Here is a 16,481-nt window from a genome sequence, read left to right as displayed (position 1 = left end):
TATATAATATATATAAAAATTTTACATCATATATTTGTTTTGAGCAGATTTTAGTAGTATATATAAAATTTTTTTTATATATACTTGAAATATACTTTAAAATTAAAATATATATATTAAAATATAAAATATATATATATATATTATATATATATATATAAATACAACAAAACACCCCAAACACAAACCACCGCACGCACACACACACACACACACACACACACACACACACACACACACACACACACACCACACAATAATATATATATATATATATAATTTTATATATGAATATTTTAATTTTAATGTTACGAAATATTGTTATATAGTGTGTGGTGTGGTGTGTGTGGTGTTGGTGGGTGTGTGTGTGGGGTTGTGTGTGTGTGTTGTGTGGTGGGGTTGATGATAGACAGTTATTGAAATTTTTAAAAAAACTTCTCTCTCTTTATGTTGTATATATAAACACCCCCACCATACAAAAACCCACCACACAACCACACACGCACACACACACTACACACGTGTGTTCCCAAAAACCGCACACGACAAACATCATACGTAATTTTACAAATTGTTTATTTTAAAATATATATATATAATATATATTATAATATATATTTTAAAATTTAAAATTCGGGGGTTGGTGTTTTTTTCAATTAAAACGCAAAAAACATTTATAAAACTTTAAATCAGATTTTTTTGGGTTTAAAAAAAATTTTTCCAAATTTTATTTTTTTTTATCACTAAATATTTTTATGTATTACTTTAAACCTTTTTGGGGAGTGCTTTTACAGCATTTGCAAATCTCCCTTAGTTACAAAGGTAGAATTTGTCAAGCGCCCGAATAATTGGCCGGATTGCATTATCTCTTTTCCTGACTCCTGTTCCTGTATATATCATGTGAGAAATGCCGGGTTTTCCCCTTTGTTGGGCTTGGGTGTTACACCCCCTTATTCATGTGCTAACTGAAAGAGCTAGTGATATCCGCCCAAAAGGTAGGGGGGTGATTCAGTGGGGGAACATTTAACAGAATTCCTGCTAAGTCTGGGAAAGGATGAAGAGCTATATGCACACAGTGTAAACTTGATTAAAAGGAAAACGGAAAGAAAAATTCACAGAAAAAGATGTCAGCGCCACAAACTGAATTTCAGAAAAGGATTTGGATGACCCACGTAAGTGAAAATCCTTCTATTCTTCTGAAGTGGTAAATGGAGTTTTTTTATTCACATTTTTTTTTTGGGTTGGGGAAAAAAACCAAAAACTCGGTTTCTTTTTCAGAAAGTGTACTATTGCATCAAATTAAACCTACTGATAAATGGCATCTCTGCCTGAATTTTTTTAAAAGGTAAAACAAAATTTTGGAAAAGTCTTATGAAAAGTAAACTTTGATGAAAAGTCCTAAAGGTCTTTGAACCCAAAATTTTTCTTTTTGATTTTTAAACACCCCGTTTTATAAAGGGTTTTGGGGACTGGGGCCAGGTACACCCCCAAAACAGAAATGAATTTTGCGAAAAATTTTTCCCCCTGATATATAAAGAAGATTGCAAAGGTGCACAGAGTTAAAATGAGAATGATGTTAATGATGGATGGGGGTTTAACTTTCACATGCTGGGGTTTTTGGACAAAGTACGAGTGATAAGTCAATGGTAAACTGAACACAGGGAAAAAATTAATCAAAAGGGTTCGAGTCCTGGTCGGAAGGGTTTTTTTTATCGATATAAATGCGGTTTGCTTATCCATTTTTCAAAAATTTTCCCGGGTACTTTGTTTAGGTTTTGAATTGCTAAAAAATTTCCCGAGTGCCCCGGGGGGGAGCGTAAAATTGCTGTCATTACTCGTATGAGTGATAGGTAATTCTATGGGCTAGTAAGATCCTAGTTTCACACTCCTTTAATGGGTCGTGTGGGACGGTTTGGGTTTGCACGGCCTCCCGGGTTTTATACCCGGGGGACCCGGGTTGAGTTGGCAGGGAGGCTTGTTTTTATCGTACAAAGCGGCTTCATTTCCAAATGGTATTATACACACCACGCGCGCGCACACACACACACACACACACACACACAACACACCCACACATTATATATATATAATATATTATATATATTTAAAATATTATATTTATATTTATATTTAAATTTTATATATTTATATTATTGCATATAATTTATGCTCAACAGGCACAACCCATTACTATGACATACATACAAAAAACTACATACATACATACTACATAATACACACACAACACACACACACACACAACACACACAACCCACACCACCACACCACCACACACACACACACACACACACAACACAAAATATTATATAATATAATATATATATATATTATAATATTGTGTGTGTGTGTGGGTTGTGTGGTTGGGGTTTTGGTGTGGTTATATTTCATTAGAAAACAAATGATATGCATTATTTAAAAATAGATGGATATTTTACGAGAGAAATTTTATTTGATTGATCCAAAAAAAAATAACCAGTTAGTTCCATTTTCATTAACCTAAATGTTAATGGATGGCAAGAACAATGCCGGGCCCGTTCATACCCGGAGGTGACCTAGGTTCGAGTCATGGTCAGGGGGTTATTTCATCGATATCAATGCGGCATTGCATTATCCATTCTGCATATATGATACCTCAGTACATTTTGGCTTAGATTTGAATTGCTAAATCAATTCCACGAGCTGCCCACGGGGAGAAATAGTGAGCGTTAAAACTTCGCTGTCATCAATCAAGTATGAGTAGATAGGTAATGTCTTATGGAGCTAGTAAGATCCTAGTGCACACTCTTTTGGTGGGTCGTGTTTAGCATGGTTGGTTTAGGCACTGGCCCCGTCATACCGGACAGTGACCGTAGGTTCGAGTTTGGTCAGGAGGGTTGTATTACAGATAGATATATAGTAGATAGATAAAAGCTTACCGCCAACGGGACTTTCAGTTGAATAAAAACCATGTTTCTGTGAGGAAAACACTAATCCACCATTAACATAATCTTAAAAGTTATTTGTTTTGTTTTTGTCAATATACAGTGCTGTACACTTTCTTTTACCAAAACATGTGGCAAGAAAGACGTGACATGGTGGAAAAGAAAGAAATAAGGCGAGGCAAAGATTACATTTTCTTTGAGGTAGTAGCGTAAGAAACTTGGATATCTGAGCCTAAAACTAGGAGAAAAACTTATATTTATATAAATATCCTCATAATAATAATAATAATAAAATTAATTATAATAATAATAATAATAATATAATAAGAATAATTAATAATAATTATTATTATTATTATATCATCCCATCATCACTATTACACAATCAAATCTTGCTTAATATGAACCAGTACGATATTACGACAAACACTACTTTACGCCTCCTTACACAATAGTTCAATAATGCATTATGATAATCATAGGCTACTGATAACACCAAACGCGATGGTAATGATAGAATAATAATATAATGAATATGATGATAAATCCAGTACATAGAACAATTCATGAATATCAGAATGATTACGAATCTTGCTTTCTTTCTTGGATTCTTGCGCTATCAACCAGCGGGCATGTGGCCAAGGTTGATTAAGCCAATGGATCCTATATTCTGTCAACCTATATAAGGTCATAAAGTTTTGTCTCTTTAAAAAAGTGATACTTTACTGATGATTTTTTATCATCATTGAAAATATTTGATAATTATTAATTCTTATTTTTATCTTAAAATAATTATTATGGGGCTGTCTCTTGTTTGCATTTTTGTTTGCGATGCGTTAGTAGTAAATGTTCTACTGTAAGGGTTGGTGGTGCATTGGGGGCATGTGGAGGGTAAGGTTCTCTCTATATAGGGAGTTGAGGGGGGTGATTCTGTGGCATTGACCTGAGCCGGGAAAACACCACCTACTCCCTTCTGTCTTCCTGTGGGCTTATTGTGTCCCACAGTTCTGATTTTTTGTTTTATTTTAATTTGTGAGTGAGCTGGTCCACACTTTAGCCACAGGATATGGCTTTCGCTTTTATAAGAGACACAAAACACCTGAGATCTGTACGGACAATGCTAGTCCAGATCATCAGTTGACCCGGCTAAATTGTCAGCCTGCTCAAAATTGCCATGGATACCAGAGTGGCGGTTAACATATTAGCTGATGATTTTTGGCACCCCATGTAGCTTACGAATGATATTACCCAGAAAGTTCATTTTTTGGTGTTCTATGATTTTAATCGGCTTTAAGTGAGCTTAATTGAATCTGAAAAAATAAAACTATTCTAGCGTGGGTCGCGATAGTGCAAAATCAATAGCTTTGTCTATGACAAAAAGTTCAGACAAGAAAGATCGATGTGATTCGGCAGGTCTGAACTTTAGTTCACATTCAGTCGACCCATACACCCGCAGCCACACACATCTGTCCTTGGAGCCGTCGGTATATATATGAAAAAAAGGGGATGTTTAATAAGGATCTCTTGAACTCTGGCCGACCTCCACCTCCGCGCAGGGGCCTTGGCTGATGGAAGCCAGGCTTCATGATAGAAAAATTGGGGCTTTCATGGCGCTATATTTACTGAAACCAGGGTATCGATGGTAGCAGAGATCTATACCGACTTTCTCGACGATGGTAGTGGAGTCTCGTGGCAAAGCGGCCTAATGCTACTATTGCCATTAGGGTGGTGGGTCCCGAGCCACCTTTGCGGCATAGCTCAAGGCTAAACTGGCCGCGTCGATGTCGGAGGGGAGCGTAATCCTGACTCACCTAAGACGCTCGATCGAGTGCACTTCAGGGCTCCAGGACACACACGCAAACATGCAATTGCACAGCATCCAAACCTTTCAAACTAACTTATCAAGGCTTTAATACCATTAGCACAGATTGTCTATCAGTCCCCTTATACCAGAAATGCACTTTAATAAATTTAGTGCTCTTTGACAATTTATTCTTAATGCCAATGTGGTCTTTCCAAATTTAGCTACTATGCAAATGTAGACCTAAAATTTAGCAGAATTTTGAATAGGTATGGGTGGTTGTTCTAGAGTTAGCCTGATGTTCGGCTTCTCCTCCGTGAAAAAATTACCCCATACTCTTTCCTAATGGAACACTTAAAACCCCACTGGACGCGCCCCAGTTATGAATCATATACAAGTGCCAATTGGATGCGATTTGCTGAGAATTCTGCATTTTGCTGAATGCCACAATGCACAATCATCAGCGTACAGTGAGTATTTCAGATTCCGAGGAGGAGCTGTAAGATGTCTATACTCATACATAGAAATAATGTTGGTGACAAGACACTCCTTGTGGGACCCTTTGCCTGTGACAAAAAATGTCCGAAAAAGTGATATTGTCAGAAAATATTGACAGCAAACGATGAAATTTTGAAATTAAAACAACGGCAAGTTTTACACGTAATCCAAAAGATAAAGTTTTCTGAGTAGGCCATATTCGCAATGGTCATGTGTAGGCTTTCTATATCTAAAAATACTGAAATCAAAAAAACTGTTTGCAATGGCCTCTGAATATGACTGTCAGCTTTACTAGCTGATCGAGAGTTTGGCGTCCCTGCGGAAAGACGCACTGTCGTAAACTAGTAAATTACCGGGAATAAAAAAAATGCAATAGCCTACTGGTAACAATGTTCCATGACCTGCATAAGCATCTTGTCAACGCAAGTGGGCGTTAGGAGATGGCATAGCCGGATTACCCCCTCCTTTCAAATATGGGAATGATGTGGTGCGAAGTGCCATGAGTTTGGAAACGTGTGGCTTCTTTTCCACAAATTCATTGTGACACTTCTAGGCACTTAATCAGTCATCATTTGATAAGGATGGCGTTATCATATCATATCGAATCTCATCGGTGTCTGGGATTTTCCTCTACAGGCTTCTAGGGCTCAGACAAGCTAATCCATTGTAAGATCTTTATTGTAATCAAAGTCATATCTCCTGTGGGCAAAAGTGAATAGGTTGCAGCTCAGCCTCTTTCTTGATGGTCAGGAAGGTGGGATGGTAATTAGCTGAGCTGCTTGTATGAGAAACTGCCTGGCGAGTGCATTAGACTATGTCTATAGGCGAGTCGAAATTGTTACTCTCGTGAATGATGTTATTAATTTTGATAGATTTTTTTTTCTTATTGATTTTATTGATAGTGGACCAAACCTCTGATATTTTGGTATTGCTATGATTGTCAGAGACAAAGCTCGCCCCCAGTTAGGTCTCTTTTGCTTTTGTCTTATACTCTACGAGCCCTAGCTCTGACCTGGTTTATAATGATTTTAAATTGATTAAATTCAGACTCATTAATCAACTTAAAACACTTGCTCACCTCATACCATCCACCCGCAGGAACCCATAACGTATGAGAGCATAAAATCAGCTAAAAATTACTTTATTTTGTGGCAGGACGTTCCTGGAGAGCAAAAGAGCTCACATAGGCTATTCATGAATCAGGTTGGACAATAAAGGAAACATAGCCAGATACGTGCCATTAATTTGTACTTGCCATGCGACAAACTCCAATAGTAGAAATTCAATAGTCACTTCTGTAAAAGGGAGGCTGGTGCATGTTACATGGCGATGCCGGCCTCCACCCCTGACCCTCACGATCCTCGGACATAGATGGTAGTGCCTCAGCAAAAGACCGTCAGACGAGGTGTGTTTAAGTGCCGTTTCTTAGGAGAAACTAAATATCGGGAGCATAGGACCGAGGTAATAATTAAGGTCATTACTTAGATCTAAGGACTTTGACAGTTTACATGTATATGGTCGACGCGAAAGATCCGTTTATGGGGTTTGGAAGTGCTTGTCCAACCAGTTTTTTTCTTTTTTTGGGAGGGAGACGCATCCTCTCCCTGGCTCTCCCCGGGGACCTACTCTCGGAGGAGAGTTTGGAGACAGAAGCCTCATGTCCGCATCTCCTAGCGAGGGAGACGGTACTGACAGATTGCGATCTGCTTCTCTCTCGATAAGCCGATCGCGAGCCAGACGAAGTCCTCCAGGAGTAGCCCGGACGGGAAGTGGCGCTCCGGACTGTGATTCAGTATCATCCTCCTTATGATGTTTAGACTGGGTCGATGCATAATTTGACGACCAATTTGGGTCAAATGTCCAAACTTAATATTAATTCTTAAACCGGTAGTTTGAGTTCAGCAATTTCGTATCCTTGGATGCAAAGCGTGACTGACATTACTTTGCACTAGGACGTGATGTTAGTTACTGCTTCAACAAGGAAGTATCGGGTTGTGTGTCAAACTTTCCACTTCCTCTTTAGCTTCAGTAGAACTAACTCATGCTTTCTCATATATGTCTACATGTTCAGTCTCCTTCTTCAAGACGCTGCATTCAGCAGATCCTGACTGATGGGGACCTCCACAGCAGTTAGCACATTGGAAATCTGCTAGTACATGTGATGGGTCATGGCTTCAGCACATGTTCCGGCAAACAAAATTTAATCGAGTCTTTATCAATACCATCTCTAAGAGGGTGTCCGAATTTTTGGCATTATTACAACGCATTGGCTTTGACATAAAGTCTTACTTGTACACGTTCATAACCGACGTTGATCAGACTCTGGAATTATTCAAAGCAAAAAGGTCAAAAAAAAGGTCCAGTTTAGTTCGCACATTCCCGTCCTTCTTGGTCAACAATGGAACGTCCAGGACGTCTTGGTCCTTCGTGCTCTCAAAATTTCACTTCTTCCATCGTCCTCAATCCTGTGAAAGATTACTTCCTTACAGGTATTTGGGCCAATAGAATAGTTACTTAACTCGAAGAATCAGAATTTGCGTCAGCTTACAGTAAATCCTTAATCTGGGAGTTGTATTGTACTTAACAAGGAGGCGTCCATCTCGCCATGTTTGACAAAATCAAAATCGCCGTTCCACTTGACCATTCAAGGACCTTATTTGATGATAAAGGGGTCACGTTCAAAAGCGATTGATTTTCATTCACGGCAGTTTACATTCGCGAACTCGCATCTCTGTTGGGATTTTTGAAAAGTGGTTCTTTTTGTCATTTGCGGGGGTTCCTGTTCAGGGTCGAATTCGTCATAGATGGTCATGAGTCGCCCCCCCCTGAGGAGGAGAAGGGGTATTGGGGGTACATCCTTCCTGGGCATCGGACCAGGTCCGACCCCTTTGGGCAAATTGTTGCCCTTAAGGATTTGAAAACTCTTTACTTTTGGTTATCAACCTAATCAGCAATAGCTAAGAGAGTGAATCAGTATTTCGTCCTCTACCCCAACAAGTGGAAGGCCTGGTTGCGTTCTCCAGTACCACAGAGAGGATCGCTGTTATGTGTAGGAACACTTCCTTACCGCCGAACTTGCCTAGGCGAAGGACGTAAGTAGATGCCACCCCCCAAGCGAATACGGGAGTTCACACGGGCACTCGGGTAGGCGCAGGAAAGGTCCACATTAAGAGAATATTAGAGAAAGAATAAATGTGCGCCCAAAGGACGCCCCCAGACTATGGGGGCCTCCCTACCCAGGGGTCTCAAAGCCCAAAGGGCTAGCCTGGTATAGAAGAGAGCTGGGGTATGAGGTGGGGTGTGACTACGCCTACTGTAGGCCTCGTGTCACCCTGCAAAAACAAGAGCACTGAAGGTGCTGGCAAAGCACAATAAATGATCTGTAACGTACAGGGATTTTACTTTACTTCTATTACTTTAAGAAAACTCAGAAGCAATAAGCATAGCGAGGCGAGAGGCCCCGGGCTCCAGGGTAAGCTTCTGTGGCACAAGACTTATCAATTTATTGGTTTCTGCGTTAGGTATAAGGTATTTACTCATCAGAGTTTCGCACCACGAGTCGATTTAAGAATCCAAACTTTTAAGTTTTCAAGTACAGCGATATAAGGAAGAGGAATTGCCATGAAAGACTGCACACCGCTATGTTTTTTTAAATTCCCTATGATCAGTAAACAAGAAAGGGAGTAACTTAGAGCATAAGCCAGAATGATAAATCTTAATTTGGGATGTGCTTTTTATGTATTATTAGTTAATCTAGAAAGATCTTCACTGTATATAGCAATATAATCATAATTCTCATCGAATATTGGTTATTATGTCCATTATTCCCATATCATCAAAATTGGAGCATATAATTAAAAATTTTATCAAAATTCTCCTTAGTCTCTATTTCTATTATCATTATTGTAATGATTATACAATTCTTATCATAAAATCTATTATACCAAAATTATGTGAAATCGAAAAAAGCGACATTTTGGGGATAAAAACTCTGAAAAAGGCTATATTTCGCTTAGAAAATTTGCCGCTTTTTCGACCTAAGGGAATTTCTTTCTTTTGTATTATAAATGGACACTATAATTTGATTATCATCAATCATCCATGATCATCATCAATTATCACCATTATTGTAATTATTATCATCTTTACCATCATCATTAATGTAATTACTGCCGCCATATATTAATTTTTGGTAATTATGCTAGTATTAGAGATAATAAAAATAATAATAATAATAATAATAATGATAATAATAATAATAATAATAATAATAATAATAATAATGATAAAAATAATAGTAGTAATAATAACATTATTATTATTATTATTATTATTATTATTATTATTATTATTATCATTATTTATTATTATTATTATTATTATTTATTATTATTATTATTATTATTATTATTATATTATATTATTGCTATATTCCCATTATCATCAAAATTATGCATATAATTATCATTTTATCAAAATTCTCATTATTCTCATTGCTATCATCATTATTGTCATGATTAATACAGTTATGATCATTATTATCATAAATACCCTAATAATTACCAAATTCGATAATGAAATCGAAAAAGCGGCATTTTGGAATAACCTCTGAAAAGGCTATATTTCGCTAGAATTTTGGGATTTTTTCATTTTCCTTTTTTATCATAAATGGACACTAATATTGTCATCATCATTAGCATCATCATTACCATCATTACCATCATTATTGTAATTATTATCATTATCATCATCATTAATGTAATTAATGCCGCCATATATTACTTTTTGGTAATTATACTATTATTAGAGATATTAATAATAATAATAATAATAATAATAATAATAATAATAATAATAATAACAATAACAACAACAACAATAATAATGATAATTATTATTATTATTATTATATTATTTATTATTATTATTATCATTATTATTACACACCACACACACACGCGCGCGCGCACACACGCACGCACAGGTACATAAAGCCCCCCCCCCACACACACACACGCACACACACACGCAAACGGACACACACACACACACGCGCACACACACACACACACACACACACACACACACCACACACACACACACACACCACACACACACACACACACACACACACACACATACATGCACACACACACACACACATTTATATACATACACACACAAACACACTTATACACATAATGATATACATACATAAATGCATGCATATGCATCTAGAAGCAGAAACACACACACACATGCATGCATGTTTCGTACGCATTCACACACACACACACCTTTAATATATATATATAATATTATATATATATATACATTTATATATATATTTATGTATATATATATATATATATATATATATATATATATATATATATATATATATATATATCAAAGGTGTGTGTGTGTGTGTGTGTGTGTGTGGTGTGTGTGTGTGTGTGTGTGTGTGTGTGTGTGTGTGTATGTGTGTGTGTAAGGCAACGCGTAATGCATCGCATATAAAGAATGCAAAAACGCATTTTGGAACTTCAATACTAACATGTACAGTACCTGCTCTACCAATAAGGTTGCTGTTTGTAAAATGAAGCTACAGTACACTGTGACATTCGCTAATATATCCGTTTCCGTAGCTGAACTGCAAATACTTAAAAATAGTGATCGGGATGTTATTCTCTCAGTGGAAACACAAAATATCACTGAGTTCAATGACTTTAGCGTACATTATTTCAAAATAGGACTCACATGGGTTCAACAAACGTATAAAGAAAACTTGAAGTATAACGGAATCATTCATTAACATCGTGGGGGCTAAATTTTGAAGATGCCCAAAGTAGCTCTGCAATAGAATAAAGTGACGGCAGTGAGGCCTTAGCTGTCACCATCAATCTGCGTCTCATGATTATACACCCAGGAGAGAATCATCATCACTTAACGTATGCTCATGTTTTAGCAGCCGTGGAGCTCCCACCAACTCGATCTTGCGCTTTCTTTCCACTTGTACACATCGACAGCCCGCAAATATCTTTGATGTTGTCGCTTAGTCTTGTTTCAGTTTGCTCTTCCTCTGGTTTTCCTATCACCATCCCTGTCAGCAAGTTTATTCCTCAATATACTTTTACTTCTCACACATGACCATAAACTTTAGTTTCCTTTTGTTTAAGATGTCCAACACCGGTCTTTACAATTTATTTCTCTCAGTACTTCATCATTCGTTTTTCTTTCTGTCCAGTTTACGTAGTACTCGTCCCTGTACACCACAATTTCAAACTATTGGCCTCTTTCTGTCTATCTTTCTTCACATCCAACACGCAGAAACATAGATGCAATTGGGAAACCCACTTGAGTTCAGTAACATCAGTTTTTGTCCGTAAGGGACTTCGGTCTTTCCAGATGTTCTTGAAGCAACTGTGGTGTTTTTGGCAATGGGAATTCTTCTTTTTTCTCCGTGAATCATCATAATGTCTTAGTTAAAACAGCTCCAAGATAAGTGAACTCCTTCACCCTTTCCAAAATCACTCCATTGATTAGTAACATGTTCATCATCTTTCATTGCCGGTCATCTTTGAATCTTCTATCTTAGTTTCAGGATAAAGAAGAGTTTGAGGTTGAAATCCCCAGGCTCCTTCTCAACTGCAGTCTCGCACCTACTAGAGAACTATCCTCTGCCGCTTCGAAGCAGTTACCTGTCTACGCCAGACATCTTGTTTTGGTGAAATCATAATCATAGAACCGAATGTGTTTTCACCAATATCCACTGCCCTGCTGCCGACAGCTTCAACCGCAACCCTGATCAATAGGGAGCTATAGGGTCCTATCCTTGTTCAGGACCCCAGGGGTGCGTTTATTGTCTTACCCAGGACCAACAGAGAATTGTCCCTCCCCTTTAATCGCCACCCCCTGCATTTGATCACGCTTTACATCACTTTTCTCAAGTCCAACGAGAAAATTACTTCATGAAAATCGCAGTGATAAATCGCTGCCTTCAGAAGTCGACGAATCCAACATGTCCTTGTTGGCTAACAAAATAAATTTGTCATTGGATTCGGTTTCTGGTTCTGGCAGGACCACTGTTCCTGCTTATGTGTACATATTTTCACTGAAAGAACAAGCGAAAAATCAAGAGAGCTCCTCAGACTATGCAAAATATATCTTAAATGCGACGATAGGCATCCCCGATGATTACACTGTCTAAGAACCTTTTCCAAAAAATGGATAAGACCTTAGAATCGATACTGTGCACACCGCCACAAATCTATTCTGATCGAAATTGTCCAAGAAATGAAGAGAGTCATGCTCCTATCCTGCACAGGAGTCCCATTGTAGATGACAGCAAGGAACTCCGATATACCCCATATCCTACCCAAAACGATCATTCGTGGACCCATTTTCAAAAATGTTAAATTATAAATGAGCCATCTGGAACTTCTTAATTTAAGCTTAAACGTCTAGCAGGGATATCGAAAAGGGGCCCGAGGGGAAGGATTAGGGACTTTTTTATCTTTATGCCCTGGCACAGGCAAAAATCTTTTGAACCTGTGTTTCACTATAAAGCATTCCCCGTGATTTCGATGGGAGATAGTTCTGGAAATCAAGACCACACACACACACGACACACACACACACACACACAAACCAGCACAACACACACACACACCGCACACCACACGACAACAAAACAAGCGCCACACACACACACACACACACAACAGCACACTCACATATATATTTGTGTGTGTTGTGTGTGTGTGTGTTTGTAAATACACAACATATACTTATATGTATATATTATATATATATATATATATAATATATATATATATTATAGATATATATATAGATTACACACATAATACCACAACACCACACACACACACCCACCACACAACACACACACACCCACACACACACACACACACACACACTACACGATAGTATAATATATATCTATATCATAGATTCTATATCTAATATCCGCCTTTCTTCGTCTTAGCTTTATCCCATCTTTTTATGGGGTAGCCATTGCTTAGTTCTGCAGCTATCTTTTCGGGCGGATGCCCGTCCTACGCCACCCCCTCTATTTACCCGGCCTTGGGACGGAACTGACTTGGTTGGCTTCCGCACCCAGTGGATAGGCAGGTATATCTATAATAATATATATTAATTATATATATCTATATATATATATATATATATATTATATATTATATAGGTATGAATGAGATGAAGTCTTCACAATACAATGAAATTTATTTGACCGGTTTCGATTGTCTCTTTCGTCAGAACTACTACATCAAAGAAATTGTTTGCATATATATATAATATATATATTATATTATATATATATATATATTATAGATATATATCATACGTGCGCTGACGAAACAACCTGATGAACGTTACCTCCGCACTCTTGTTTCGTAAAAGTGTTTGCCGTTCTTGGATGTTTTGAAATCTGCCTGATCTCTCCTCGCGATGTATGCTACTTCCATAATATTTCCTTTTTTGTTTGTTTCATTCTTCCAGTTCGGTAGAGCCCCTCTCTCATCTACATGTACCCCCATGGCGTTGAGTCCTGCGGTGACGGATGATCCTGGGGACTGAAACTTACGGCCTTTTCCCAAGTACTGCTGTATCGCATTGCTGCAGGGTATGGCGATATCCAAACACTGTAGTGTTGCCTTTCGGTCTGCTCCTGTCCTCGTATTAAGTCATGGATGTGCTGCGATTCTCGCTGTCTTACCGAGTATCTGCTTATAGCCTGGAAATGCTACATGGCGGTAATATGAGAACATATTAGAGAGGGTGCCGGGTCTGACTGCGAGTATGTTTCTCCCGCCTTCTTTCTGAAGTTTAGCAGAACTTCTGGGATATGTGTGTTTCATGAAAGAGTTAATTACATGGCCAAACTCATCCGCAAGAATTCAGGGCTGCATCCCCAATCCTCATAGCATTTAGGATCCTGCAGCCCTTATTTTCTTGAGGATGTCAAGAAATTCAGGGCTGCCGACCTCAATGCCTGAGAAGTAAGGCCAATTACACACAGATTTTTGTGTTTGGTTGCTGTTGGCGGCTTAATAATGGAGATAACATCTTTATTTGTAGGCTTCCTGCTCCAGAGAAAACGAAGGCTCATCGTCACCCCCCCATAGATCAGAGTGTCCAGGAAAGGTGATTTCTGAAGCTCTTCCTCCTCCACGGTGAAATGGATTTTCTCGTGAACGGAGTTGAGCCGCGTCAGTGTATGTTGCAAGCACAGCCTGCTGGGGACAATGACGAGGACATCATCTACGTAACGAAGCCAAGTTGACTGTCTGCCGATTATAATCCTTGTAGTTATCCCTCTCCAGCGTCTCCATGAACAGGCACTTAGGGGGAGCCGATGGCGAGACCACTAATCTGCTGGTATTCTTCCCCAGCAAATTCGAACTAGGCGAACGAAGTGATGTCTCGGCAGCGGAAGTTCAGTATCTGTCATGTAGCTGGTGACCCTCTCGACGCTGGTACATTGGTAAGGAGGGATTTTACATAAAAAATGGCAAGCTTTTTATTTTTGCGTCTGATGAGGTCCCCGGAATTCTTCAGGCGGGAAACACTGATGACCCCCATAGTGCCGGAGAGGGGTTTAGCCAAATACTTAGCCAAACGATGGGGAGCGCTGCCGATACCAGTGGTGATCTATCTCATCGGTAAGCCTGGCTTGTGTACCTTCGGAGACCTCTCATGACGGGTTGCGAGGGGCCTCTTCCACCAGGTGAAGTAGGCGTTTTACCTTCGGCTGAACGAATGAGTAAATCCCTCACCTTCTTCTTGAACCTGGCAGCTTCCATCTTCCTGTAAACAGAAGCATCGAAAGTAAAATGTTCATTTTAAGTATTTAGTCACTTGTCCATAACAACAATACCACCTTTATCAGCCTGGTTGTTGGCGTTGGTCTCGTCGTCGCGGAGGCCTTTCAGCGCGGTGATATATCTGCGTGGGATCGCCGGGGGGGGGGGGGGGGGGGGCGACACGATGCATCAGCCATGCAGCATGCAGTAATCCCTTGGACGAACCCTTTGGACAACCCATCTATTTTATTGTGAAGATATTAATTCTCATTCATACGTTTTATACATTTGTCAACATGAATACGGTTCATATATATATATATAATATATATATATATATATATTATATATATATATATATATATATGTATATATATATCGATGTATACCGCGGTTGATTAGGAAGGGCGTCCAATCAGGCAAGGGTGAGACTGCCAAATAACCTCTCAATAATGAATTGAGAGAGGCCGATTTCCTGCAGTGGAATAAATGGCTGTTGAAAAAAAAAAAATATATATATATACAATATATATATATATATTATATTATATATATATATATATATATTTATATATACATGTGTATGTATATATATTATATACACACACAGATACACACACACACACACACACACACACACACACACACACACACCACACACACACACATACACACACACACACACACACACACACACATATACCCACATATATACACACATACACGCATAGAGGGATGACCACGCCCCCAACAGGTCGGGGGAGTAGAAACCTGCCTGCCAGTTGGCTGTCACGACTGTATGCAAGCCCACACTGCATACCAGAGCATTTAGCAGTTCAGCAGGAGTATCACATATGTCTGCAGGGTAGGAAGACGGGTGATACCACTTGCGTCCAGACTAACTGATGTAGGATCTACCTGGTACAGCTGCTCAAAATATTTAGCCCAACGTTCAAGAGCCCAAACATGATCTGAGATGATCTGTCCATCCACTGAACGGACTGCAGTCATCTGTGAGGAGGGCTCAGCATTCTGCTTTCTCAGGGAGTGGTAGGCAGGGCGGAGGTCATTTACCAAGAATGGATTTCAACTCGCCAGCAAGCTGCCTGATGAAGTGTTTCTTGTCTTTTCTTAGCAGGTCCCAGCCCTCCGCATATATATATATATATATAGTATATATATATATATATATATATATATATATATATATATATATATATATATATATATAATAGTATATATATATATTTAAACACACACACATAAAATTTATATATATATATATATTTTATATATATATATATATATTATGTATATATATTATATATTATATTATATAATATATATATATATATATACTAATACATAAATATATATATATATATATATAATTTT

Source organism: Penaeus monodon, chromosome 17 (genome assembly GCF_015228065.2).
Source record: "Penaeus monodon isolate SGIC_2016 chromosome 17, NSTDA_Pmon_1, whole genome shotgun sequence".
NCBI classification, from domain to species: Eukaryota; Metazoa; Arthropoda; class Malacostraca; order Decapoda; family Penaeidae; genus Penaeus; species Penaeus monodon.
Note: the sequence above shows the minus strand (reverse complement) of the source record.